General features: G+C 39.0%; 1 long non-coding RNA gene across 1 annotated transcript in view; it reads left to right on the top strand.

Moving 5' to 3' along the window:
- The window catches only part of LOC140189093 (uncharacterized), a 95555-nt gene that overhangs the window by 31179 nt on the left and 40027 nt on the right, over window positions 1–24349 (top strand). The gene's annotated exons all lie outside the window — the stretch shown is intronic.

The following is a 24349-nucleotide window of genomic DNA, read 5'->3' as shown; positions in this document are numbered from 1 at the left end:
ATAGCCCATGATAAGGAATTATTCCCATCACTTCGCTATCCAGCCCGATTAAAATTATTTCCTCAAGATTCGACTCCACGTCATTTTTTTGGAACCCCAATGCGGCATTGGACTATGTTAATTCTATTTTGGAGGTGGCCGAGGTCTGAATGGTATTAGTCTGCTGAATAATTTTCTGAAAGAAAACAGGCTTTGAAGATTTCTGATATGTTGAAGATATCCTTTGATTGATGAGCTATTGAAAAAAGATGTGAACTTTTTGATTTGACTGATGAATGACTTTTTCAAAGTCTGTTTGGTATACTGAGCAGACACAGTGGACAGATTGTTAACTGGTTTGATTGTCTGTTTTTATTCTTCCTTTTCTTCATTAATTAAGTGATAGTTTTCATAATTCATAGAGAATTGTTCATATATATATATAGAATTGTTCATATATATATATAGTGAGGAGTGCTCAAAAATAGATAATTAGTTTCAGTTTTTCTGCTACAAACAGTGTTTTTTCATCGGGCAGTAAGTCAAAGGGATAAAGAGATTTTTCTTCATTAGAGATTACATTGTTTAGAGAAGTCTGAGCCAGCAGTTTGACAAACACTGCTAGGTTTGCTAATGTATCTTTTCAGTAACATTGGAGAGTGAAGACGGGACCCTGAAGGAAACGTTCGACAGGTTTGGAAAGGATCGACCGTTACTGAATTCATTCAAAAAGAAGTAATCTGCATGAGATAGCTCTGCTAAAAGTGTCAGGAAGGCTGTGCAAGATTATTCTACAGAGGAAGGTCGGTGCCTTTAAAATCATTTTATTTCCGTCGCCCTGAATCCTGTTGAAAAGGCAGGATCCAACTGGGAGTGGCAGTGACGCCGTGTCTTCCAGGAATTCATTACTTCATGAAAATCTCTCCTAATTGACTGTATAAATCTCTTTAAAATTTACCATTCGAAGAACTGTGTTTGAATTTACTGCTTTAAGAACTGTTTTCACATTTATCGCTTTAAGAATCAGTACTGAGTGACGAATTGTTGAACGTCCGCATAGTGGTTAACTTCCAGTTAAGGTGTTTGTTTGTTTTTTTATTGTTTATCCGTGTTTAATAAATGTTTGGTTGTTTGTATATAACCTGTCTCGATTGATATTCATTGTTGCCGGTTACATAACGTAATTTGTGGGGGCTTGTCCGGGATCTTGTTCCAAATTTTTGAGTTTGTGCTGGTAATTGCCATTCTGATTTGGAAAAGGGAAATACCCCTTGTTTTTTTTTTTTCGTTTCATTGGTGTGTGAGCAGTATTCGGCAGCAATGAATGTTGACGATTTTATGGTCACACCTGACCCGGTGTTTTTAGAGAATGTGAGAAAACCTGTTGTATTGAAGATTTCTAGGAAGTTGGATATTAAGGGAATTATGGAGAATACCACAAAGGCTTGAATACAAAGAAAATTCGCTGAGCATTATATCTGTATGAAAACGTTTGATGATGAGGTGTTAGGTAGGTTTCCAATGAGTAATCTGGAAATGCAGTTACATCTTGAAAGATAAAGTTTGAAAGATTTAAAGCGGAAATGGCAAAAGAGAGGCTAATAAAAAAAGGGAATTTGATGAAAGAAAGGCAAATAAATTAAGGGAATTTAAAGAAAGAGAGGAAAGTAAACTAAGGGAAGGTAAAGAAAGAGAAGGTGAAAACCAGAGGAAATTTGAGTTAGACATGGAGAAATTAAGGAGGGGAAATTAATCTTCTGGTTCTAATAAACACTTTATTGCTAGTCATGAGGTTATTTTGGCTCTTCCATTTAATGAAGCTGAAGTGGACAAATATTTCCAGCATTTCGAAATTGTGCTCTGAGTTTAGGGTGGCCGAAAGAGCAATGGCCAGTGATATTACAAAGTGTAATTAAAGGCAAGGCACAACAAGTTTATACAGCTTTAAATGCTGATCAAGCACTGGATTATGATATTGTTAAACAGCTAATATTAAAGGCATATGAGTTGGTTCTGGAAGCATATAGAGAAAGATTCAGACATTTGAAGAAACCTGTGGAAAAAATTAATGTGGAATTTGCCTATGAGAAATCTGTGTGTTTTGAGAGATGGGTTTCCTCTAAAAATGTGAATGGGGAGTATAATAAATTAAAAGAGTTGATTTTACTGGAGGAATTTAAAAGAAGCATTCCTGTTGAAGGGAGAACATACTTAAATGAAAGAGACACTTCTGCATTGCAGGAGACTGCTAAATTAGCTGATGAGTATGCTTTAATTCATAAGAATAAATTTTCTCCAGGTAGAATTTTTAAAAGGAAAAATAGCACAGAGAGGCAAGGTAACCCAGAAATTAAATCTGAAGTTAGTGTGAAAAGTAAGGATGAAGGGAGATATGTGAAAGAAAAACATTTTGGTATTATTTGTAATTATTGTGAGAAACCTGGACATGTAGAAGCTAACTGCTCTCGATTAAAAGAAAGAGAAATAGGCCGTCCCAGATGCTTGTGTGCAGCATATTGAAACATCTGTAAATTCACAGGATTTAGAAAATACTAATGAAGATGTGTCAGAGTCTGACCAAGTTAAGAAGGGATATGAAGTTTTTATAACAGAAGGGTTTGTATCCTTGAAAGAAGGATCCAATTCAGTACTAATAAGAATACTTAGAGACACTGGAGCTGCTTAATCACTAATATTAGACAGTGCGCTAAAGTTTAGTGATGAGTCTGACATTGGTGAGGTAAATTATATAAGAGGAGTTGGGAGTTCCCTTATGCCAGTACATTTACATAGAATAAATTTAAGGTCAGGATTAGTTACAGGGGTTGTTAAAGTAGGACTGCAATCCAGTTTACCTGTGAATGATGTTTCTCTTTTGTTAGAGAACGACTTAGCAGGTGGACAAGTTTTTCCTGAAGTGCATTTGACAGTAAATCCAAATTCTGAGGAACGACAGAGGGATTCTAACAGATTCTTCCTGTGTTGTAACAAGAGCTAAGGCTAAAAAGACCGATATACAGGATGAGGTTGTTACCCACAACTGTTCAATTCAAGATTCGAATTTTGAGGATGTATCAGAAACTTTCTTACCTACATTATTTGATCAGGATTTTGGTAGTAAGTCTGACCATGAAGATTTGTCTTTATTGTGGAAGGAGATGATAGCAGAGCAGGGTAGAGATCCTGAGATAGGCAAATTAAAAGAACAAGCTCTTCCAGATAGTGAAATTGAAAAAGTGCCGATAGGATATTATTTTGAAAAGGGAGTATTAATGAGAAAGTAGAGATCACCTACAATTCCTGCTAGTGAGGAATGGAAAGTTAATCATCAGGTAGTAGTTCCTAAAATTTATCGAAATGAGATTTTAATTATGGCTCATAGTGTTCCTTTGGGTGGTCATTTAGGTGTAAAGAAAACTATGAACAAGGTTTCTAAACATTTTTATTGGCCTAGTTTAAGAAAAGATGTGGCGACATTTTGTAGAACGTCTCATACGTGTCAAATTGTGGGTAAACCTAATCAAGTTACTCCAGTGGCCCCAGTACAATCAATTCCAGCATTTGGTGAGCTGTTCTGAAAAATCATTGTAGACTGTGTAGGTCCTTTGCCAAAGACTAAAACTGGACATCAATATTTGTTAAATATTATGTGCACAGCATCTAGGTTTCCAGATGCATTACCTCTTAGGAATATAACAGCCAAAACTGTGACAAAGGCTCTTATAAAATTCTTTACTTATTTTGGGTTGCCTAAGGAAATACAATCGGATCAAGGTAGTAATTTTATGTCTGGATTGTTTCAGCAGATAGTTTATAAACTGGAAGCAAAACAGATTATTTCATCAGCCTATCATCCAGAATCGCAAGGAGCCCTGGAGAGATTTCATTCTACATTAAAAACTATGATTAGAACATATTGTGTGGAAAATGAAAAGGACTGGGATGAAGGTATACATTTACTACTTTTTGCAGTACGAGAGGCAGTAGAGGAATCATTAGGTTTTAGTCCTTTTGAACTTGTGTTTGGGCATTGAGTTCGAGGACCTTTGGCTTTTTGAAGGAATAATGGATTAATAAAGAAGTACGCACTAATTTGCTAGATTATGTTTTAAAATTTAAAGAAAGATTATATAAAGCTTGTAGCTTGGCAAAGGAAAATTTAAAATTGGCTCAAGAGAAGATGAAGACTTGGTATGATAGGGAAGCTAGGATGAGGTTATTTAAGCCTGGAGATAAGGTGTTGGTTCTTTTCCCGGTTCAAACAAACTCATTACAAGCTAAATTTTGTGGTCCTTATGAGATTAAATCTAAGGTGAATGATGTGGATTACGTGGTAAAAACCCCAGATCATAGAAAGACAACACAGCTGTGTCATATAAATATGATAATACCGTATTATGAGAGAGAAGCTGCTACTTTGACTATTGTGGTCAATAATGAGTCTGATCATGATAAAACCTTAATGGATGATTCATCTGAAACTCATTTTAAACCCAACATTATTTCAGCCAGGTTACCAAATTCAAAAATTCTAGAAAATATTGATGAACAATTAGCTCATTTACAGCCAGAGCAGAGAGAGCAGATGAAACAGTTAATTTTTAAATATAGAAATTTATTTCCAGACGTTGCTAGAAGAACCACTGTAGCTCACATGATGTAGATGTTAGAGATGCAAAACCCATAAAACAACATCCGTATCGAATGAACAGGGAATAATGTGAACTTGCTGAACAAGAAATTAGGTATATGTTAGAAAATGATATGATGAGACATTCTAATTCGAATTGGAGTTCACCGTTTGTTATGGTGCCCAAGCCAGACAATAGTATTAGGTTTTGTAAGGATTACAGGAAGGTGAATGCTGTGACAAAAACTGATGCATATCCAATCCCTAGGGTAGATGATTGTGTGGATAAAGTTGGACAAGCCAAATTCCTTACACAGATTGATTTGTTAAAAGGTTATTCATGTATTCTTTTGACGGATAGAGGTAGAGAGTTATCTGCATTTGTAACTCCATCCGGATTATATGTGTGAAGAAAGACCAAGTTATCAGAAGATTGATGCTAATGAGAGAGATAAGTGAGACAATGGAGCAGCATTCGGAAATGTTAATGAGAGACGAGAGAGATTAACGAAAAGAGACACAGTTCCGAGTACTGTCAGACCGGTTGTTTGGAACCTCAACTGTTTGAAGTTTGATGGACAGGCAATACCCCAGCAGGGGAATAAAAGGAACAGGTTCGCTAAGGCAAGGGACACCACGAGATCACGAGATAACAAGGCCCTGGAAGTGCGGTGTGCCCCCCCACAAGTTGGTGGGAGTTTTGGAGGTCTTGTCGCGGGACAGACCATAGACGCACAGGGTGAAAAGGTACGATCAGCGGCAACCTGGTGTGTGTATGTCCGCCCTGGCCTGGGTGCTGGATTCACCACGGAAGAATGAACGTATCTGGAATGGAGTCGGTGACCTCAGAAGACATTAAAAAAAGGGCTCGCCCAAAAGCTAACTGTGGAGGAACATCAAGGTCTGTCTGAATTCGATTTGCATATCATCTCTCTCTCTCTCTCTCTCTCTCTATCTATCTCTCTCTCTCTCCCCCTCTCCCCTCTCCCCTCTCCCCTCCTCTCTCTCCTCTCTCTCCTCTCTCCTCTCTCTCCTCTCTTCTCTCTCTTCTCTCCTCTCTCTCTCCCCCCCAACAGCACAACAGTGATTGCTGTGAACTGTACTGAGCTGAACTGAACTCTGCATCACTTGAGACTGATCATTTTACCCCAGACTGCAATAAAGCTTGATTGATTCCTATTATCCTAGTTCTGTGTACATGTGTGTTTTATCATTGCTAACCTGTTGCATTTATATCCTTACGTTTAGAGTACTGTGTTACTTATTTCTTTAATAAAACTTTCTTAGTTCCAGTAATCCAGACTCCAACTAAGTGGTCCATTTCTGCTGGTTTGGCAATCCAGTTACGGGGTACGTAACATAAGTGGGGTTCTCGTCCGCGATTTTGAATGCTAAATTTGGGGCGGGGTAAATTGATTGGGTTAAAATTCCCGAAATAAAGAAAGGGCAAACAGCAGAAATGGAGATTGAGGAATTTCTAAAGGCACCGACCTTAGAGGCATTAGAGGATGCCAGGAAATCAGAATCAGCAGCTGTGGCCAAATGGTTGAATCTTTTTAAGGGGAAGTGGACAATGAGGAGAGCGGAGATGCACAGAGCTATCATAGAGCATTATGTATCTAAAGGTGTGTTTCCCCAAGGGGAGCTGGAGGTGGTATCTATGGGAAAACCTGGTGCAGAAGCAGTACAGCTGCAGATTGAAATATTGAGACTCGAGCACGAGTTCCGGGTAAACCAGTTGGAGCCAGAAGAGAGTGACAAACAGTTGGAGCGAGAAGAGAGGGACAGGCAGTTGGAGCGAGAAGAGAGGGACAAGCAGTTAGAACGAGAAGCGAGAGAGAAGCAGAGGGAAAGGGAATTTGAGATGGAGAAGTTAAAGATGACGGCAGCGCTGGGGCCCATGCCGAACCAAGGTGGAGGGTTCAGGGCAACCCAGGAAGTTAGGCTGGTTTCCCCATTTGAGGAGACCGATGTTGATGGGTACTTTCTCCATTTTGAAAAGGTTGCTGCAAATCAGGACTGGCCGAGGGATAAGTGGGCTGTTTTGCTTCAGAGTGTACTTCAAGGAAAAGCCTAACAAGCTTACTCGGCCTTGTCTGCAGAAGATGCCCAGAGGTATGATGTGGTGAAAGAGGCCATACTCAGGATTTATGAGTTGGTCCCGGAGGCATACCGGCAGAGGTTCTGGGATGCGAGGAAGCAATGGGGCCGCACGTATTTAGAGTTTGCCCATGAGATGCAGATATATTGTGAGCGTTGGTGCGCCTCGAAAGGGGTCAATGGGGGTTATGACAGACTGCTACAGCTAATCCTGATTGAGCAGTTTAAAGGTTGTGTCCCTGAATGTATGAGACCCTACCTACATGGGAAAGAGGCAGACACCTTAGCCGCAACTGCTAAGTTAGCGGATGAGTATGCGTTGACACATAAAACAAAGTTTACCCCAAGTAAAGGCTACCAGAAGGGTAGTCAGGACGGCAGAGAGAGTCCGCCAGAAAAGTCAGAAAGTAAGCCGGGGACTGGTGAGAAGGATAAGGTAGACCGTGAGCAGTTTGGTAGGAAGTCTCCTGGGGTCCTATGCTATAGTGGTGGGAAAGTCAGACACTTTGCGTCCAGGTGCTTTGCCCCAAAGAAGGAGATGGGGAAAGGGAAAATGATGGTTCCGACTGGCTGTATTGAGCTTGTAAACAGACCGCTAGGGAAGACGAGGTCTGATAAAGTTCAGGAAGGGCGTGAGAATTTTATCTCGGCCGGATTGGTGTCGGTGAAGGAGGGGTTATACCCAGTTCCAGTATGGATCTGGAGAGACACTGGAGCTTGTCAGTCATTGATATTAAAGATTGTGTTAGACTTTAGTTCAGAGACCCAGACTGGTGAGGTCAGGGCGATAAAAGGCATTGAAGCAGTACCTTTACACCAGATACACCTAAAAAGCGACTTGGCTCCAGACCGGTCACGATCGGGGTGAGGCCCGAACTACCGATGGAAGACGTGGAGGTCTTACTCGGTAATGACCTCACCGGTGGAGAGGTGTACCCAGCAGTAAAACTGACAAGCCAGCCTGCCAGCATTGAGGACCCGCCCATGGACTCACAGGTTTATCCTATTTGTGCAGTGACTCGGCGCATGCCCAGAAAGGCTGCCGAAGCTAATATATATTTAGCTGAGACGTTTTTACCACCCTTGTACCAGGAGGGGTTAGAAAGTAAGAGAGAGCATAGTGAAACAGGAGGAAGTGAGGGAGTTGAGTTAGATTTATCATTAGCAAGGAAGGAATTTGTACTGGCACAGGAGTGAGACGCGGAGCTGATGGTTTTGACGGAGACAGCTCTCTCTGAAGCAGAATTAAAAAGGGAGTCTGTGGGCTATTATGTGAAGGACAGAGTACTAAGGAGGAAATGGTGACCAAGTACCATGCCCGCAGATGAGGAATGCGGGGTGGTGCCAAAAATTTATAGGGGCGAGATTTTTAACCCAGCCCACAAGATACCCCTCAGTGGACATTTTGGGGTGAGGAAGACAGTCGACAGAATTATGAAAGAGTTTTACTGGCCGCACAGGAGGAAGGATGCTATTGACTATTGTAGACGTGAGCTAACACAGTTACAGGCTTTTGATATGCTGACAGCTTGCCACGATAGGCGAACAGACCTAGTCGGTGTTATCACGAAAATTAATGAGGCTAGGGTGCCACCTGATAAGGGGAAAACCCATTTTGAAAAGATAAGTATGGTGCTGACCAGATGGGAGAAGTCTATTGTTTTGGCCAGCTTTGCTGATAAGGTCTCTCCCTTAACCCCCGAACAGAGCGAGCCGCTAAGACATCTAATTAAACGGCACGCACTCGTATGTCCGGATGTCCTGAGGCGGTGCAAAGAGCCGGGACATGGTGTTGTTGTCAAATCAGGTCAGCCTAGTGAGCAACACCCCTATAGGACAATTAATTCAGTGTCAAAAGGGCTAAAGAACGCAGAAGCGTATATTGGCGATGTAGTTGTCTGGAGTGACACGTGGGAGGGGCTGTTTGAAGCCAGCCTGACAGTGAACCTTGCAAAAAGTGAATTCAGCCACGGAAAGATCACTTATCCGGGATTGGTGGGAAGACAGGGGCAGCTGGCACCGATGCAGGCTAAGGTGTGGGCTATCTCTGAAGTCCCCACCCCGAAAGACAAGAGAGCCCTGAGAAGGTTATTGGAGATGGTGGAGTACTATCGGAAGTTTTGCAAAAAAAAAACTTTGCAGATATTACCCTCCCATTTACTAAGCTCTTGCCAAAGAATGCTAATTTGGTGTGGGACGACCCTTGTTATCTTTGTCCGGGACGAAAACCACCGAGAAGTTACACTGATCACAACTCATTAGTGTTTTTGGCCACTATGAAGTTTGCTAAGTTGGAGCCTGGTCTTAGAGGATTACTAAAATAAAACATATAAAAGGAACGGAAAATGTGATTGCTGACTGTCTGTCAAGGTGTTGACAACTTAAAGTTCTCTGTATTAGCCATATAGCTGATGACCAATGTATATTTGTGTGTATCTAATAATGTATTCATGCCTATAATTTTTACCCCTGTAAAAATCCTTTGAAGGATAGGGGTGTGACGAAAGACCAAGTTATTAGAAGATTGATGCTAATGAGAGAGATAAGTGGACTTCCGGTAGAGCTCATGGAGTGAAGTCGTGTTCTTGACTCGCTCCATTACCTCTGAGTTTTTCTTCTTATGATCAGCTATATTTTAACTAACCATTAAGGCATCAACTTTTGCAATACTTTGAAACAAATTGGGCTCTTTGATAATCGGATGCTTTTAAGGTCTGCTATGTCTAAGATTGGAAAAAATGGGAAGGACGGCAAACCTCCGGTTAGACCGAAAGGTACCGATTTTCCTCCGACTGAACCACCGGTGACTTGGAAAGCTATATCGGAACTAATTCAAAGGGAAATTTCAACCTCTATTACGGAGCTGATTCGTGCGGAAATTTCAATTAATTTCCAGAAAATTGCCGATTCAATCGATAAAATACAAATATCTATTACGGAACACCAGTCGGCTATATCTAATCTTCAAAAATCCACGCAACAAAACGAACTCAAGTTGGGGAAAATTGAAGAAACAATAATGTAATGAAGAAGAAACTTGACTTACTGACCTTTAAAAACTCTGACTTAGAATCCAGAATGCGACGGCAGAATCTTCGAATGATTGGGGTGCGTGAAGCTGCTGAATCTGACAGCCCAATGAAGTTTTTTTCTTAACTTTTAAAAGATGCATTTCCTACTGTATTTCCTGACCAACCACCGTTATTGGATCGTGTTCACAGAGTTCCATCATACTCGTCTAAGTCAGATAAACCTCGACATGTCATCTTACGTTTTCATTACTTTCAAGACAAGCAGAAACTGTTTTGATTCGTTCGATCTAAAGGTTATATTGATTTTTTGGATCTTCAGTTCCGATTCGTGGAGGACTTCAGCAAACAGATTCGGGATCAACGGGTTCGATACAGATCTGTGATGTCGGAACTCTACAAGATGGATTTAAAACCAGCGCTGCTTTACCCAGCACGTCTAAGGATTCGTACGTTGGATGGAGCCCTCCGTTTTTTTGAATCTCTATCGGATGCCCAGAGTTATCTGGATCAATTTTCACCTTCAACATCTTAATCGTAATTTTTAACTATCTCCATTTGATCGGAGGTTGTGAATCTGTCGGCTTTAACTTTTTTTTTGCCTTATATGGGCAGAAAAGTTTATTTTTGATTAATTAATATGGTTGCTAAACTTTCTTCCTATCTGCGTCATTCCTTTTTCCCAGGGGATTCTGGGTGGTTATTTCCTCAGCGTCATTCTACATATTTCCTTTGAGGCCTTAAATTTTGTAGTTTTTGAATCTATTTTTTTTGTAGGTTTTCATAACTAGTTTATGTTAATAATTTCATTTTTTTTGTTTATTCATAGGGCCGAGGGTTTGTTGCGGTTTTTTTATATTTTCTGTCTTTTTCTCTGTTATATTAAGTGTTTGTTTTAATTGATTTACTTTTTTTGTTCTTTTACTGTTTTATAACTAGCTGATCTTTTTTATATTTACACTTTTTTTTAGGGAGCTCTATCGGAAGTCATGGGGGTAGTTTTAGTGCTTGCTTCTTTCTGGCTGGTCTGTTTTAGATTTAGCCTTGGGGTCATGGGGTGGGGGGTGGTGGGAGGGGCTTCACGTTTTAGTTTTTTTCTTCTTGGGCTATGTACATTATTGAAGTATTGGTTGCGTTCTCCTTCCCGGTATCTCTTATTTGTTCTGTTCCCTTTCCGGGTTCGTGGATCGAGCCTATCGTCAATCCTCCTTTTTGCGGGTTGACTTTAGGGTTTATGGAGTCTATTATTAATTTTGTCTCCTGGAACACTAATGGTCTTAACCATCCTATTAAAAGGAAAAAAGTTTTTAAAGTGTTCCGGAGACTTAAAGCACAAATTCTATTTTTACAAGAGACCCATGTGCGGAGGAGGGACAGACTACGTTTTTTTAAATTCTGGAAGGAGCAACAGTTTCATTCGAACTCTAACGCTAAGATTCGAGGCGTCTCTATTTTTATAGACTCCTCAGTTACTTTTATACAACATGATATTATCTCTGATCCGAATGGTAGATTTCTACTGGTTAGTGGTCTACTATTTAATAAAAAGGTAGTTTTGGTTAATGTTTATGCTCCCAATATGGATTGTCCGGAATTTTATAAATCATTATTCAATCAGTTCCCGAATTTGAATGAGTTTTCGTTGATCTGGGGCGGAGATCTTAATACCTGTTTATCTCCAGCTTTGGACCGTTCGGCTCCTCTACGGACCTTACCTAATAAATCTGCAACTTTGATTAATTCATTCCTCTCTGATTCTGGGTCGATGGATATTTGGCGTTTTTTGCATCCTCAGGAAAAAGATTTTTCTTTTTTTTCACATGTTCACCATTCCTATTCAAGAATTGATTATTTCTTTATTGACTCTCGCCTTATTTCTTCAGTGATTAAATGTGATTATGACTCTATAACCATTTTGGACCATGCTCCACTTAAGCTTTCTATTAAAATTCAGGCCAATACACAAAATAATAGACAATGGCGTTTTAATTCGCTGTTGCTTCAGGACTCGGACTTTGTTAACTTTATGAATGAACAGATTGATCTTTTTTTTTACAATCAACTATACAGAGGATATTTCTGTGAACATTCTTTGGGATACTTTTAAAGCTTATATTCGTGGTCAGATTATCTCATATTCTGCTGCTTTGAGGAAGAAGCTGAAGCAGGAGGAGTTGGTAGTTGTGGACAAGATTAAGGAAATTGATAAGAAATATGTTACAGCTCCCTCTGAGGAGTTATATAAACAAAGACCTGAACTTCAAATGGAACACAGTTTATTACTTTCGTCCTCGATTGTAAACCAATTAAAGAAAACAAGAAGTGAATTTTATGTACACAGTGACAAAATTGGTAAACTGTTGGCTAACCAATTGAAGTCTAATTATGCTAAATCTCAAATTAATCAGATTTATAATCAAAATGACCGACTGATACTTGATCATGCGGGGATTAATCAAACCTTCTTTGATTTTTATTCTTCCTTATATCAATCAGAGTCTCCTCGAGACTCTAAATATATGAATGATTTTTTAGATAACCTAGACTTCCCTGAGATTTCACAGGATATGTCTTCTATGCTAGATACTCCCATTACTACTGATGAGATTAAGAATGCTATTTCCTCTATGAACCTGGGGAAGCTCCTGGCCGTGATGGATTTACCACAGAATTTTATAAATGTTTTGCACCTTCATTAATCCCTTGGTTCTGTAGGGTTTTTGAGGCTTTATTAAAACTTGCTAAACTTCCCGAATCTTTCAATAGAGCGTCAATCTCTCTAATATTAAAGAAGGATAAGGATCCTGCTCAATGTGCATCTTATAGACCAATATCTTTATTAAATGTTGATTCTAAAATTTTTTCTAAGTTATTAGCAAACAGATTAGAAAAAGTACTTCCTTTTATTATTTCGGAAGACCAAACGGGTTTTATTAAAGGTGGTTACTCTTTTTATAACATTTGCACACTGTTAAATATTGTTTATACCCCCTCACAAAATGTTCCTGAGTGTGTTATCTCTTTAGATGCTGAGAAAGCTTTTGATAGAGTAGGATGGCCTTACTTATTTACGGTGCTTAAAATGTTTAATTTTAGCTCGAAATTTATATCCTGGATCAAACTGTTATATCATTCTCCTGTGGCCTCGGTCCATACTAACTCTCTAAGCTCACCGTTTTTCCCTCTTTTTTGAGGTACTCGACAAGGTTGTCCTCTTAGTCCTTTATTATTTGATATTGCATTAGAACCTCTTGCAATTGCCATTCGAGAATCTCCAAATATTACTGGGATAACTCGGGGCTTAAAGTCCCATAAAATATCACTCTATGCTGATGACTTACTTTTATATATTTCTAATTCTCAAAAATCCATCCCTGCTGTTTTAGAGTTATTAGCACAATTTAGTTTCTTTTCAGGTTATAAATTAAATCTTAGTAAGAGTAAACTTTTCCCGATTAATAAACAATTTCCCTTATATCATAACTTTCCATTTAAATTGATTAATAATTATTTTTCATATCTTGGGATTAAAATTACTTGTAAACACAAAGATTTATTTAAGATTAACTTTTTACCCTTAATTGACCATATCATTCAACTTTCATCTAAATGGTTTCCTTTATATTTAACTTTGATTGGTCGTATTAATGCAGTTAAGATGTTTTTTCTGCCAACGTTTTTATATATATTTCAGGCATTACTGATTTTTGTTCCAAAATCTTTTTTTGATAAAGTTGACTCAAAAATTTCTTCATTTATTTGGCAAAATAAAAACCCGAGACTGGGTAAAATACATTTACAGAAAGCTGAGAGAGATGGAAGTTTAGCATTGCCTAACTTTAGATTCTATTATTGGGCAATTAATATTCGACATATGAAATTTTGGTTACTTGACCAGGATATACTATCCATTCCTAAATGGGTAGCATTGGAATTACAATCTGTTCAGGGCTATACACTTGGCTCTATTTTAGGTTCCTCTCTTCCTTTTGATTTGAAACGCCTCAAACAGGTATCTAACCCGATAGTTAAATATACTTTACGTATTTGGTTTCAATTCAGAAAATTTTTTGATCTTAACCAATTTGGGCTAGCGATTCCTATTTTAGGTAACATATTTTTTCCTCCCTCTTTTACGGATCGTGCTTTTCAAATTTGGAAGACTAAGGGTATTTCACGGTTTTTGGATTTATTTTTAGATGGTTCCCTTATGTCTTCCGAACAATTATCTAATACATGTAATCTATCAAGAATACATTTTTTTAGATATCTACAAGTTAGAAATTTCCTAAGTTCTATACTTTCTTCCTTTCCAATGCTTCCTCCTACATACATTTTAGATACTATAATTAACCTTAATCCATATCAGAAAGGTGCATCGGCTATGATTTATAATATTATTATGAAACTTAGGAAAGTTTGATAAGATTAGGGTAGATTGGGAACAGAAATTAGGTTCTATCATTTCCGTGGATGACTGGGGGCAGATTTTACAATTAGTCAATACTTCCTCTATCTGTGCTAAACATTCCCTAATTCAATTTAAAGTTGGAGCACATATGTCCAAAGATAAATTAGCTCGCTTTTATTCTCATATTAATCCTTTTTGTGATAGATGTCCGGAGCAGATAGCCTCTTTAACATATGTTTTGGTCTTGTCCTTCTCTGGAAACTTTTTGGAGAGACATTTTTAATATTATCTCAAAGGTATTGAATATAGATATCTCTCCTCACCCTATTACTGCTATCTTTGGACTACCTAAAATTTCCAGTAATCTTTCTCCTTCAGCCCGTAGAATGATTGCATTTCTTACTTTAATGGCGAAAAGATGTATCTTACAACATTGGAAAGAGCTTAATGCTCCAACCACCCTTTTTTTGGTTTTCTCAGACAATATTATGCTTGAATTTGGAGAAAATTAGAAGCAATCTTTATGATTCCTCACTTAAATTTGAACAGACCTGGAGATCTTTTATTCAATATTTTCATTTAATGTAACTTTTTTATTCTTCTCTTTTTTGCTCCATATTTATATACCCTTCTTGTTTTTTTTTACTGTTTTTAAGGGAGGTTGGATTTGAGGACGTGATTTTAAGTTCTTTAACTCTACTTGGTTCCAAGTTAGCCCATTTGCTTTGCTTTGCTTTCAGTTTAGTTGTACGGTGGGTTTTTTGGGTTTTTTTTTTCCTTTTCTCTATTGATATATATATATAAATTAGTATACTATTATGTTACCTTAGTATGTTATGTTTAAATTACATTGCTTGTATCTCTTTTTCTTTCTGTATTAATATCTCCTGTAATTTTATTATATTCTAACAGTGTATTAGTGCCTATATGGCTTACCTTTTTGTATACTTATTCAATAAAAAAGTTTTAAAAAGAAAGAAAGACAGAGATAAGTGAGACAATGGAGCAGCATTCAGAAATGTTAATGAGAGACGAGAGAGATTAACGAAAAGAGACACAGTTCCGAGTATTGTCAGACCGGTTGCTTTGAACCTGAACTGTTTGAAGTTTGATGGACAGGCGATACCCCAGCAGGGGAATAAAAGGAACAGGTTCGCTAAGGCAAGGGACACCATGAGATCACCAGATAATGAGACCCTGGAAGTGCGGTGTGCCCCCACAAGCTGCTGGGTGTTTTGGAGGTCTCGTCGCGGGACCGGCCATAGAACGCACAGGGTGAAAAGGTATGATCGGCAGGAACCTGGTGTGTGTGTTCGCCCTTGCCTGGGTGCCGGGTTCACCGCGGAAGAACGAACGTATCCGGAACGGAGGGGTCACAGTCGGTGACCTCAGAAGACATTAAAAATAGGGCTCGCCGGAAAGCTAACTGTGGAGGAACATCAAGGTCTGTCTGAATTTGATTTGCATATCATCATTCGCTGTCACTCTCTCTCTCCAACGGCACAACAGCAATTGCTGTGAACTGTACTAAGCTGAACTGAACTCTGCGTCACTTGAGACTGATCATTTTACCCCTAGACTGCGATAGAGCTTGATTGATTCCTATTATCCTAGTTCTGTGTACACGTGTGTTTTATCATTGCTAACCCATTGCATTTATATCCTTACATTTAGAGTACTGTGTTACTTATTTCTTTAATAAAACTTTCTTAGTTCCAGTAATCCAGACTCCAACTAAGTGGTCCATTTCTGCTGGTTTGGCAACCCAGTTACGGGGTACGTAACATAAGAATATAATGTTCTTCCATTTGGAATGAAGAATGCCAAAAAAATACCAGGTATTTTTCAGAGGATGATTAATAGCGTGATTCAGGGATTAAAAGATACAGATGCCTATATTGATGATTTAGTTAGGAAATAATACGTGGAAAGCCCATATTACTGCGGTGGAGAAACTATTTGAGAGACTTTCAAAAGCTAACTGAACTCTTAACTTAGCTAAAAGTGACTTTGGCCATGCCACAGTGACCTACCTTGGTTATGTTGTGGGTCAGGGAAAATTAGCACCTGTTGAGACGAAAGTTCAGGCAATTTTAGAAGTACCCACTCCAACTAGTAGAAAAACTCTCAGAAGATTGTTGAATACGGTAGGATATTACAGAAAATTTTGTAAGAATTTTGCGAACATTACTCTTCCATTATCTAATCTCTTGAAGAAAAATGAAAAGTTTGTTTGGACAGAAACTTGTCACGAGGCATTTTATGAATTGAAACTATAATATGTAGTCAACCTGCACTTAAATTTCCTGACTTTGAAAAACCATTTTCGTTAGCTGTAGATGCTAGTGATGAAGCTGCAGGAGCAGTGTTACTTCAAAGAGATGATGGTGAAGAAGTTGATTGTCCAGTAGCCTATTTTTCTAAGAAATTTAATGCCCATCAAAGAAATTATTCAACAATAGAAAAAAAAAATTATTATCTCTTGTTTTGGCTTTACAACATTTTTAAGTGTATGTTAGTTAGTACTACTGATAAACCACTCACGGTTTATACCGATCATAATCCGTTGGTGTTTTTGATAAGATGAAAAACAAAAATAGAAGATTACGAAATTGGAGTTTAATGTTACAGGAGCACAATATTTTGATCACTCATATTAAGGGTAAAGATAATGTGATCGCTGATTGGCTATCTAGATGTTAAATGTACAATGAAAAGTTTTTTATGGAGTGATATTTTAACATTTCTAACACTCCTACTGTTTATTAGTTTGTAAAGTCTTGAAAGATAAGACTATATATTGTGTATGTTGTAAATTTTATACCTTTGTATTTTTTTGTGTAAATTGTTATTTGTTAAAATTTTGCTCTTTAAGAGACCCATTTCTTTATGGAGAGAAGTGTTACATACCTCAAGGAGATCTTGTGAGAATGATGCAATGGTCTTTTGGAGGTCAGTTGATGTAGTTTTCCCGCCGATGTGAGGTCACGTGAGGACCTCATGTTCACCACAAGTATAAAAGGGAAGACCTCTGATGACGCTGTTAGTTTTTCCAGTTAGAATGTTAATGAGGTACTCCGCTCCGCTGTGTATTTGCATTATGACGGAGTTTTGATTTTAAACAGAGTTTTATGTTCTAACATAAGGTACAGAAGTCTGAGCCAGCAGTTTGACAATCGCTGCTAGGTTTTTTAATGTATCTTTTCAGTAACATTGGAGAGTGAAGATGGGACCCTGAAGGAAATGTTCGATGGGTTTGGAAAGGATCGACCATTACTGAATTCATTCAAGAAGAAGTAATCTGCATGAGATAACTCTGCCAGAAGTGTCAGGAAGGCTGTGCAAGGTTATTCTACAGAGGAAGGTAAGTGCCTTTAAAATCATTTTATTTCCGTCGCCGTGAAACCTGTGGAAAAGGCAAGATCCATCTGGGAGTGGCAGTGACGCCGTGTCCTTGAGGAATTCGTTACTTCATGAAAGTCTCTCCTAATTGACTGTATAAATCTCTTGGACTTTAAAATTTACTGTTCGAAGAACTGTGTTTGAATTTACCGCTTTAAGAACTGTTTTCGCATTTGTCGCTTTAAGAATCAGTACCGAGTGACGATTTGTTGAACAGCCACATAGCGGTTAACTTCTGGTTAAGGTGTTTGTTTGTTTTTTTTATTGTTTATCCGTGTTTAATAAATGTTTGGTTGTTTTTATATAACCTGTCTCGATTGATATTCATTGTTGCTGGTTACGTAACACTTTATAAAAGTGAATTATTTCCTCTCAATGATTCTGCTTCTATATATGATGACATTCCTTGTAACGTCACGGACTCTTTTAAATATTTAGGTATTATCATCACTAAAAATTATGGAGACCTTTATAGAGCTAATTTGGTTGCCTTAGAGGATGTTATGAAGCAATTATTTTGTAGATGGAATGCACTTACACTTCCGTTAGCTGGCTGAATTCATGCAGTTAAAATGGTGATTTTACCAAATTTTCATTTGTATTTCAAAATATTCCTTTTTTCTAACTAAGGAGTTTTTATATCAGGCTGATTCTATCATTTCATCTTTTGTTTGGAATAATAAAAGACCAAGAATTGGAAAATATAATTTATAAAAATTTAAAAAAGGATGGAGGTCTTGCTCTGCCTAATTTAAGAATGTATTATTGGGCTGTTAATATATATTACGTGTGGGGTATATGGAGTGTCAGGGAGGGGTAGCCCCTCTGGTGGGGGAACATATCGCGTCCTTTTCAGGGCGGTTAGTCCACCTTTGGTCCCTACCTGGCACTCAGCTCTCACCTGTGGCTCCCCGTAGCTGTTTGCATGCGACAGCGGCCACACCCCGGGCAACGGCTTCGACAAGCCGGCTAAACCAGGTGAGGGTAGCCGACGGGTCTCAACCCCTCGGTGAGATAGGGAGTTGTCTATCCCAGCATGTGAAGACAGACTCCGGCGGATTGAGCGGACTAGAGCAGCGGAAGTTCCAACGGTCAAGAAGGCGGTCTCTGCAAGCGTCGTGGAACGTGTAGAGCAGGACAAGACACAGAAGACGTCCTGGTCACACTGTGCCTAGTCCCATCTCCAGCCGTCTAGACTCTGTCTTGCCACTGGATCCAGATGGGAATTGGGAAGAGAGAGTGAGGCTGATGCTGCGCAACTCTCCCTCGCTTAAATCCAAATCACGCGCTAGTCTCGACACCATCATTATGGTGTCGAGGTCCTCTTCGACGTCAACGATGGACGAACAGCAATATGTTATGTGTGCTCTTGGTTATATTGGACTGATAAAAATGAAGGACCACCTTGGGTTGATTTGGAATTGAAAGCTGTGAACAATTTTACTTAACTTCGTCATTAGGAGCTTCTTTACCTGTAAAATTAGCAAAAATTTCTATTCTAAATTTATATCCTGTGATTATTAGTCATTACAAATTTGGTACCAGTTTCGTAATTTTTATAATCTTAAAAAATTTAACCTTCTTAGTTTAATTTATCAAAACTATTTTTTTGAACCTTCACTTAGTGATCCTACCTTTTCTCTTTGGAGGAATAAAGGGTCTATTCCTTCATGGATCTGTTCCAAGAAAGCCAATTGATGTCTTTTGAGTAGTTAGCAACTAAATATTCTCTCTGGTACTCACATTTCTTGCAATATCTTCAGGTCAGACATTTCATACAAAAATCTTTAAGTAATTTTCCATATATACAAGATTCTGACCGGTTAGACATTATTTTAAAAATGAAACCTTTAGTGAAAGGTTTTATTGGGAAAATTTATAATTTAATATTACAACAGTACAATTATCCTTTACTTAAGATTAAGCAAGATTGGGAAAGAGAGCTTAACATGACCTTCATAACAGAGGATTGGTTGCGAATTTTGAAGTTTGTTAAATCTTCTTCGATTTATGCCAGTCACTCTCTAATTCTATTTAAAATTGTACATTGTTAGTATTTGACAAAGGAGAGACTGTCTAAAATATTTCCTAATGTTGAAAGTCAGTGGGATAGATGTAAACCTGAGACCGCTACATTGACACATATGTTTTGGTCGTGTTCTGTATTAAAACAGTTTTGGAAATGTATTTTCTCTACAATTTCTAAAGCTTCAAAATTAACCTACAACCTAATAAATTGACAGTTTTGTTCGATATAATCCCTCAATATATTTATGGTATTTCTACGTAATTGCGTTTGTCAGATTATTGGCCAGAAGGGCTGTTTTATTGAAATGGAAAGATGCCTCTGCCCCCACTTTGATACAATGGTTCTCTCAGGTGATGTTATGTCTTAGTTTGGAGAAAATCAGAAGTCACAGCTCCTGGAAACTGACTTTTGATCCTCGATTTGTCTTTGAGAAAAGGTGGGGTTCTTTTGATGGACCCTTCAGATTCTTGTTGAAATGGATCTGGTTGGCGGATTGATGTTTTTCTTTTATGGAAGCTTGTATGGCGTATAGCTCTGGGGTTCTGCTCCCAATGTTTGTTTGTTTGTTTTTAGTAGTTTTTTTTTGTTTTAGTTAGTAGAGGTTCTGTTTTCCTCCTTTCCTTTTCCCAAAAAATAGTTTTAACATTTTTTTTATTATTATTATTGATATATTGTTTAGCTTTGTTAATCACTTATTTGATAATGTTACGTACCCCGTAACTGGGTTGCCAAACCAGCAGAAATGGATCACTCAGTTGGAGTCCGGATTACTAGAACTAAGGAAGTTTTATTAAAGAAACAAGCAACACAGTACTCTAATCAAAAGGATAATAAATGCAACAGTTCAGCAATGATAAACACACATGTACACAGAATTAAAATAACAGGATCAATCAAGCTCTATCGATGTCTAGGGGTAAATGACCAGTTTCAAAGTGACGCAAAGTTCAGTTCAATTTAGTTCAGTTCAGTTCAGTTCGCAGACAGTGAAGGGAAGGGGGGAGAGAGAGAGCAAAACGAATGAATATTCAAAACGGCTTCCACACACAGACCTTCGCAGTCAGCTTTCGGGCGAGTTCTTTCTGATGTCATCTGAGGTCACTGACCGTGACCCCTCAGTTTCCAGATACGATCGTTTCTCTGCGGTGAACCCAGCACCCAGGCAAGGGTGGACACACACCAGATTCCCGCCGATCATGCCTTTCCACCCTGTGCGTCTATGGCCTGGTCCCGCAACCGGTCTTCCAAAACTTCCCACCTACTTGTGAGAGACGCACCGCTTCCAGGGTCTCGTTACCTCGGGTGTCGTGTGTGTTGCCCTAGCGAACCTGTCCCTTTTTATCCCCCTGCTGGGCTATCGCCTGTCCATCACTTCAAACAGTTCAGGGTTCAAAGGGGGAGCCGATCTGGACAGCTCTGTCCTTCTGTTACTCTCTCTCCCGTCCCTTCATTACACATCTCCAAATGCTGCTCCATGGTTTTCCTTATCTCTCTTTCTCCTGAAGACACGTGGCAGACCAACTGCTGATCCCACTGGTGCCAGCACAGGACAGCTACATCTTAATCGATGTGTATTCTTGTCACAATAATTTAATTCTTATTGTACGTATTGACATGTTCACCTGATTACTTTAATGTATTTGTTGTTGATTTTAAATAATAATTAAAAAGATTTTTACCATGAAATGAAAATGACCGAAATCAAAATGTAGGTGGGTGCTTTAGTTAGTTTGTGAATTATACTAATAGTGGTGCAGTTGTGTATAATGAAGAAGACTGGCAATGAATACAGCGTAATATAAATTATTCTCAGCTAAGGACAGAGAAATGGCAGATCAAGCTGAACACGGATAAATGTGAGAGGTTGCAACTTGGTAGACCAAAAGCAAGTAGTTAAATGCTAAGGAGAAAACCCTTAACAGTGTTGCTGAACAGAGAGGATTGACGTCCAAGTTCACAGCTCCTGGAAAGTGACTACATGGGTCAATCTGTGGTTAAGAATGCTTATCAAATGCTTGCTTTTATTAGCTGAGTTACTGAGCTCAATTCAAGAAGTGATGTTTCAGCTGTAAAAGGACTCCACTGAGGCCACATCTGAACTATCGAATATAGTTCCAGTTCACCCATTTTGAGAGCTGAGCATTGGAGAAGGAGCAGAAGTTTACTAGGATGCTGTCTGGTTTACAGGGCATATGCTAACATAAGTGGTCTGACAAACTTGATAGTTTTCTTTGGAGTAGCAGAGGCTGAGGGGAGATCAGATAGAGATTTATAACTATATGTCAGAGACGGATCGACTAGACATAGAGTGTCTTTATCGTAGGGTAAAGTGACTAATACATTGAAGATGAGAGCTGATGAGATGTGAGGGAGATGCTTTTTTTTTTTAACTCAGAGAGTGCCGGATGCCAATTATGGTGGTGGAGTTAAATACATTAGGGGCTTTTAGGGGATGTTGAGATAGGTACATGAATATGAGGAGGATGGGGTGAGATGGACTTTGTGTTGGTCAGAAGGATTAGTTTTTGGGGGTTTACTGATTTACTTTTCAGATGGTTTGACATGATATTATGGGGCAAACAGTCTGTTCCTGTGCTGTACTGTTCCATGATTTGTTCCATATACTGGGAACCATTATGACAGAACTGAGCGTAACCCAACAGGTTTACAAGTAGATGATGAGTATAACATGAATGTAAAGAAGAACAAGCCAATGATTGGGTACAAATCCAAACAGAGCAAAGAGTTAAATTGTACCACAGGAACAACATTTAAAAGGACAAATAATTCAGGACTGAAGTTGATGTATTTAAATGTGCGTAGCACTTGGTATAATGTGAATGAACTCATGGCACAATTAGAGACTGGTCAGTTTGGTGTTGTGGGCATCACTGAGTCATGGCTGAAAGAAGGCCATAGTTGAGAGTGTAACATCAAATGATATACTTTGTATCAAAATATAGGAAGGGTGGCACAGGCGGTGATGTGGCTCCTCTCGTAAAAGATGGAATTACATCTTTAGATAGAGGTGACATAGGGTCAGAGAACGTTGAATCTTTGTGGGCGGATTTAAGAAATTGCAAGAGTAAAAGCTGGTCATCGAAAATAGGTCTCCTTATAGTAGCCAAAATGTGGGGTTGAGATTGTAAAGTCATGTACTTATATTCCCAAACGAAAAGCCGTAGATGAACCAGGAGGTACGTCGTCTGCTGAAGGCTAGATCTATGGCATACAACTCTGGCGATCGAGGCCTGTACCAGAAAACCAGGTATGGTTTGCGGCGGGGTATATCAAGGGCGAAGAAACAATTTTGAATGAGTTTGGAGGTGACATTGGATGTATGGTAACTCTGGCAGTGTTTGCCAGATGCTACTTCATACAAAGTGAAACCTAATAGCTTCACTACCAGATGAACTCGCCCGCTTTGAAAAGGAGAATATAACTACAGCTGTGAAGTTGCCTGCTGCACCTGATGACCCAGTGATCTCTGTCTCTGAGTCTGATGTTAAGCTGTTTTTAAAGAGGGTGAGCCCGCTCAAGGTGGAGGGTCCCGATGGAGAGCCTGGAAAGGTTCTGAAAACCTGTGCCAACCACCTGGTGGCAGTATTCAAGGACATTTTCAATCTCTCATTGCTACGGGCAGAAGTTCCCAGTTGTTTCTGAAAGGCAACCATTATGCCAGTGCCTAAGAAGAATAATGTGATCTGCCTTAATGACTATCGCCTGGTAGCACGAACATATACAGTGATGAAATACTTCGAGAAATTGGTCATGACTAGACTGAAGTTCTGCCTCAGCAATGATCTGGACACTTTGCAATTTGACTATCGCCACAATAGTTCAACGGCAGATACAATCTCCATGGTTCTTCACACGGCTTTAGACCACCTGGAGAACACAAACATCGATGTCAGGATGCTGTTCATCGACTATTGCTCAGCAGTTAATACCATCATTCCCAGAATCCTGATTGAGAAGTTGCAGAACATTGGCCCCTGTACCTCCCTCTGCAATTGGATCCTCGTTTCCCTAACCGGAAGACCACAATCTGTGCGGATTGGTGATAACATCTCCTCATGTCTGACAATCAGCACTGGTGAATCTCAAGGGTGTGTGCTTTGCCCACTGCTCTACTCTCTCTATACCCATGACTGTGTGACTAGGCATAGCTCAAATACCATCTATAAATTTGTCAATGGTACAACCATGTTTGGTAGAATCTCAGGTGGTAACGAGAGGGCATACAGGTATAAGGAATGCCAACTAGTGAAGTAGCTTCACTGCACAACGCGGCACTCAATGTCAGTAGGATAAAAGAGCTGATTGTGGACTCTACTTCAGAAAGAGATTAAGGACCACATACCAATCCTCACTGAGGTATCAGAAGTTAAGAGCGTGAGTAGTTTCAAGTTCATGGATGTCAAGATCTCTGAGGATCTAACCTCGTCCCAACATATTGATGCAGTTATAAAGCAGGCAAGACAGCAGCTATACTTTATTAAAAATTTGAAGAGATTTGGTATGTCAACAAATACACTCAAAAACTTCTATAGATGTACCGTGGAGAGCATTCTGACAGGCTACATCACCGTCTTGCAAGTGGTGGGGGCGGGGGGAATGGGTGCACCACTGCACCAGATGGAAAGAAGTTAAAAAGCCTACAGCACAATACAGACCCTTCGGCCTACAAAGCTGTGCCTCACATGTCCTTACTATAGAAATTATCTAAGCTCCATGTACCTATCCAGGAGTCTCTTAAAATACCCCAT

The sequence above is a fragment of the Mobula birostris genome, chromosome 28 (genome assembly GCF_030028105.1).
Source record: "Mobula birostris isolate sMobBir1 chromosome 28, sMobBir1.hap1, whole genome shotgun sequence".
Classification (NCBI taxonomy): domain Eukaryota; kingdom Metazoa; phylum Chordata; class Chondrichthyes; order Myliobatiformes; family Myliobatidae; genus Mobula; species Mobula birostris.
The sequence above is the reverse complement of the archived record's forward strand: the minus strand, read 5'-3'. Positions and strand labels throughout refer to the sequence as shown.